Raw genomic sequence first — 6000 nt, 5'->3', positions numbered from 1 at the left:
TGGCTGAAATGGGGGGCCCCCCAAACCCCCAGACCTCCCCAAATGCCACTTCTCTCTCAGCACTGGGGCCTGGGATCAGCCCCGCTTCCCCAGGGACAGACGTGGGGCTGGGTGGGCTCCACAGCACCCGTCACCCCCATGGCCCCCGAGGGAAGTTGCACAACAGAGGTTGTTTATTGCCTTTGAAAGGCAAGAATATGTTTCTCATCCATGTCACACTTCTAAAAACAGCAGACGTGCTGCCCCCGTGCACTAATGAGGGCTGAGGAGCAACGTCTGTATCATAATGGATGAGAAACAAGTGCCTCTGCACCCCGGAGAAGGTGATTGTGTTACTGGCAAACGACATTAGAAATGCCTTGTGACACAAAGTGACACCAATGTCAGGGAGCCTCCAGGGCCCCTGCTCCTGTCACCCTGATTAAATCAGTGGTGTCCTCCCATCCCGGTGATGTTCGTGCTGGGAGTGTGGGATCTGGGAGTGGATCAGGGGGTGGGTTTGCTCCAGCTCCTGGTAGGGCAGAGGCTCTGCCAGACCTGCATCCCACAGGGATGCTCTGCAGGGAATTCCCGCTCAGTCCATGGGATCTTCCCTCAACAAAAGGTAATTTGCAGGGTGGAATGAAAACGTGCCAAGCCCCGTGGTTTTGACTCTGTGTTTCTCACTTCCAGAAGCCCCAGCCCACGGGAATTCACTGGGGTTCCTGGCTGGAACACCCCTGCCTGGAGCTGGAGCCACCACTGCCCTCCCTGCAGATAGAGCTGCTGCCCAGGGCTCCTGCCTCCCCTCAGCAGGTAATTGTGCTCTACTGGGATCTGCAAAATTCATGGCTATAAATTTCCCCACGAGAAGAAGGTGCTGTAACTCACGACGAGCCAAATGCCAAAATGCCACTGAGAAAAGGCCAGAAAGAGCTTTAATTGCCCCAATGAATCAGTGTCATCCCAGGTTTCCAAGACATCACCACTTCACCCTCTGCACACCAGGTCCATTGGCAGCCACAGCTTCTCTGGGCAACCTGTGCCAGGGCCTCACCTCCCTCACAGGGGAGAATTTCTTCCCAATATCTAAACCTACTCTCCTTCAGTTTAAAGCCATGTTTCAGGTGAGGTCCATCCTCAGTTTAGGTCCATCTTGTTGAGGGGTCCAAGCACAGCAGCTGGCACTGGCACAGCTCCTGTTACCCTCACCCACAGTGTGGGGTCCCATGGGCTCCCAGAGCCCCGTGGTCAGTGTAGTTAACAACCTTTTTAAAAATTAACTCCCTGGGAAACTTGTTATTCCAGGATTCCAGCCATTAAGGGCTTGTTAATATTTATGAAATAATTAATGGATGCACCTCTGTTCTTTAATAACTCATGTAAAGTTGTGCTGGGGAAGGCGGTACCAGAGCAGCTCAGAGCAGGAGGGGCCCTTAGTTATGTATTAAACACACACAGATTTATTACACAAAGTTGTGAAAAAATAAAGGCATTTCATTTAAGAAATAACGAGGCAAGTTCTGCTAGCTGGAGGCCTGTGTTAACGAGCTGAGTGGCTGTAGAGCTCTGCTCCAAGGAAAAGCATTTACAGGGAAGCCTGGCCCCGCTGTGGTGAGGGAGAGGTTTTGGGGAGATTCCACGGTGGGAAGGGCAGGCACACACACAAACATACACACATACAAAGCTTTTCTGGGAGCTTTCCCACTTACAGCTCCTCTCCATCAGCACAAGATGCTCCTTTGCTCCAGGGACCCCCATGTAGCTGCCCCCAGGGTGGGCTGGGGGTCTCTGGGGCAGGGCTGGAGGCAGCAGCACACACACAGACTCCTGCCCAAACAATGACCTATATTTTCAATTTTCCAAAAGATTATGTTTTCATCTTAAAAGATGTTGTCTCCTGCTTTTTGACCTGAATAAAGTGAAAGATAATAGAATCCAGATGAAATATATATCTACATTAATCTTACACAGGGAGAGCTTTGTGCAGCTTCCAGGTGCTGTGGCAGGAGCAGACCCAGTTGCAATCAGATGCTCATCTGGGTCTGAGCGATTCCCACTCTAATTTAACGGGATCAAGCCCTGCTGGGGGATGCAGCCAGTCCCGGGGTGGGAGGCACAGCTGCCTCCAGGGAGGGGGTGGAAGAGCTCAGAGGTGCATTTTCCCCAGGACAAGGCTGTGGGGGGAAGTGTGTGACCCTGTGTCACATCCAGAGGTGACACTGGGGGTGTGATGGAACCTCTGCTCCAGGCTGGGGCCTGTGGATGCTGCTGGCTGGGCAGGATGGTGCTGTGCTGGGCAGGGTGATGCTGTGCTGGGCAGGATGGTGCTGTGCTGGGCAGGGTGATGCTGTGCTGAGCAGGATGGTGCTGTGCTGGGCAGGGTGATGCTGTGCTGGGCAGGATGATGCTGTGCTGGGCAGGGTGATGCTGTGCTGGGCAGGATGGTGCTGTGCTGGGCAGGGTGATGCTGTGCTGAGCAGGATGGTGCTGTGCTGGGCAGGGTGATGCTGTGCTGGGCAGGGTGATGCTGTGCTGGGCAGGGTGATGCTGTGCTGGGCAGGATGGTGCTGTGCTGGGCAGGATGATGCTGTTCTGGGCAGGGTGATGCTGTGCTGGGCAGGATGGTGCTGTGCTGGGCAGGGTGATGCTGTGCTGGACAGGATGGTGCTGTGCTGGGCAAGATTATGCCAGCTCAGCACTGGGACAGGCACTTTCACAGTGGGTTTTGGCAGCCCTGGCTGGGTTACCTGCGAGCTGCCACCTCGGTGCAGCAGAGAGGATTCACTTTGCTTTGTATCTCCTCGTGTTCCTCCTGCAATTTGCATTTCAAAGCCTCTCCCTTCCTCCCTGTGTCCCGGACAGCCACAGGCGCTCCCGTCCCATCCCGCAGTGGCTCAGGGCCAGGGTGAGGGGCACGGCACAGGACAGGCTCCCCCAGCCCTGATCCCAGAGCCAGGCAGGGCGGGGGTTCCAGCTGCAGCCAGAGAGGGCCAGGAGAAGGAGAGGGAGAAATTGGATTCAGAGGCAGGAAACGCAGCTCCCCAGAATGGATGTACATTTTCATTATACGCTGAGTAATTGGTGGTAATACAAGAGATATGGGCAGTATCATTATAGACCAGGCTGTGCTGGAGATGGATTATCATCATCTGTCATTATCTGGGCTTCCTTGTGGCTGCTAAAATTGTAGAACATGATTTTAATAACCCTGGAAGGCAAGAATCATTTTTCTTTTGTCACTTAACAACTTGGCCTCATTCACTGATACCTTTAAATAAGAAGGGGGGGATTAATTTCTAGTGGGATAAATGCAGACCTGCTTGTTTCCTCCTCTCTTCATCTGCAAAGGGGCCCCGGTGAGGCCTGACAGCTTTCAAGGAAATTGCGGATAATGGGGACGGGATGTCAGCGGGAGCAGGGGCACAGGAGCACCCGGAGGCGGGAGGTGCTGACAGTGGGGCCCTCACCCTGTGCCCCCAGGCAGAGCACTGCCAGTGCTGGGAACCACAGCCTGAGCCTCGAGGGGGTTTGGGCAGTCTCAGAGCTCAGTCCCCTCTCCCAGGCACAGCCCCGGAGCCGGGGGAGCTGCGTCACTCCCGAGCACCGCGGGGGCTCCTGACGGTGTCTCATTGTCACTGCTCTTGGCCACGGAGCCAGCCAGCAGCAGGAGAGGGACAAATCAAATTACAAGGCAGCTAATGAAAATAATGGGGAATAAAACACTTTTGGAGGCCGCTTGGTTGGATTCCTATTTCCTCGTGTCACTGGCTCTGAGCGGGGATGTTTAGAGCCTCTCGGAGCAGACATTCATTGCCTTTGTGATTAGCTCAATTGACCGTGCAGTTCTTGCTCTCACAGACCCGTGCAGAGGCAGAGGAGAGGTGCCAGCTCCGAGCTGGGCTCCCACCCCACTCCCACCCCACGGCTCAAGCACCCAGAGCCCCCCTGTGCCTTCCAGGGACCTGGCACTGGCAGTGTGTCCCAGGGTGTCATGGACAGAGAAAGAGGGGGGTTCCCCTGATCAGCACAGCCAAGATGGGGGAGCAGGAGCAAGGGGGGATCATTTGAGAGGGCTTTGCCCCTTTTCCATGCAATGTTCCAGCCACAAGCAGCTGCTGGCACCTGCCTGGGCTGGCAGCCCCCCACCCGCCGCTATTGACTCTGAGTAAATAATTCCCAGGTATCCTTTTCTCCAGATGAAAGCCGATTTTTTTCTATTATTGTCAGAGGTGTTTATTAGAGCAGAAAAATAATAGTGCTGTGCTTGCAGCCTGATTGCTGGGAAGTGTCAGGAGGGGCCCTGTGGCCCCAGCAGCTGGGATCAGACTCAGAGGTGCTGCCTGGCACTGCGGGCACGGGGGGTGAGGGATGGGGTGGGGGCAAAAACCCCCCTGCCCTGGTGGTTTGGGGGGGACAGCATCAAAGGGAGATTTCTTTTCAGAAAGGCAGAAGGACAAGATGCTCCACAGGTCTGAGCTCTGGAGTGTCTCAGCAGAAAGGAGTGGGAATTTCCAGGAGTGGCAGGGGATGAGGTGCTGGCACAGGGCTGGGCCATCGGACATGGGGAGGTTCCTCTGCCACAGATACCTGGGCAGCAGAGCCAGGAGTTCAGGGACAGGCAAGGGGTAGGTGGGCCCATGGGAGAGCTCTCCCTCTCATCCTGCACCCATTGGATCACTCTGCTGAGACGAGCCCTGGCATCCCTTTGGTGTCTCACAGATTAGAGATGAATAATGGCAGCTCATCTCTCCCTCCTCCCCCTCCCCGTGTCCACCAGGGCCTCCCCAGATCTGCCACGCAGAAATTAATCCTCCTGCCTCATTAATTGCAGGAATGTGTTGGGAGCTGTTCAAGGTCAGCCCCCCTCAGCCCCCCACCATCAATTCTCTCCAGTTTGCAGCCTCCTCCCTGGGGAGGAGCCGGTGGTGGCACACAGCAGGGATGAGCACGGGGGCATCCCTGGGCTTTGGGAGACCAGAGCCTGCAGACAAAGGAGGGTCCCAGCTGGGCTCCCATCCCTGGAGCAGCTCCATGCTGGCAGCCTGGGCTCCCCACGTTCCCCTGTGTCCCCCTGTGCTGCTGTCCCGAGTCGAGGGTCCCGTCCTGACCACGTCTGCCCACCCACGGGGCAGCTTAGCAGGGAGCCCTCTGCTCCCTCCCCTCTGCTGGTGGCTGAGCAGGGGGGTTTGTTTGAATTAATCATATTGAGCAGCAATTAACCAGCTCTCCTCATCCATTAGAGACTGCAGCAGCTTTTGCACTTAGATCTTGCATCTTACATGACTGGCAATATTTTATTTTTTTAGGGAATAAAAAGAAGAAAGGGAAAAGCCCTTGAGGGGGCAGTTCTTGCTGGCAGCAGAGCTGATACACGCCAGGAATGTACTTTATTCTGCTTAACAGCAATGATCCACCCAGCAGGGACGGAGTCAGGAGCACTGGCAACACGGAGGCAGCTGAGACCACCCCTCTCCAGCATTGAACGTGGGGCTGCTGCCTGTAGATTGTGACCAGAGCTGTCCCTGGGGTCTGGCCTTGTCCATGGGCTGCTGCCCAGTGCCATCAGTCCCCATCCCACGCTCTGCAACCCAGGAAAAGCCCCACGGCCGCTTCCCCTTTTCACCTTCCCCCTTGCCCGATGGCCTCAGACTTGGGAGGCTCTTGTCCCACGGTCTGAGAGCCCACTGCCCCACCACCCACCCCAAAACCTGCCTCATGAGCCCCCACCCACCCTCCCTCCCTCCAAACCGTGCTCCCCATGCTATCCTACGCCACAGCCCTGTCCCCCCCTTCCTCTGCACAGCCACGGCCTCACCGTGGGACCCTCGAGCTTCATCCCAGGCTTTTGCCCCTGGCAGCCCCCTCCTCATGCACCCTCCTGCCCCTGGGCTGGCCAGGCCCCCCGGCTCTGGCTGCAGGGGCTCTGCAGGGATGGGACCCTGCACCGTCCCTCGTCCCCTGTCCCATCCCAGGGCTTGTGAGGGTGACTCAGAGCTGAACGGGAACCGAGAGCGGTGC

Source organism: Chiroxiphia lanceolata, chromosome 24 (assembly GCF_009829145.1).
Source record: "Chiroxiphia lanceolata isolate bChiLan1 chromosome 24, bChiLan1.pri, whole genome shotgun sequence".
NCBI lineage: Eukaryota > Metazoa > Chordata > Aves > Passeriformes > Pipridae > Chiroxiphia > Chiroxiphia lanceolata.
This window is presented reverse-complemented; position numbering follows the sequence as displayed.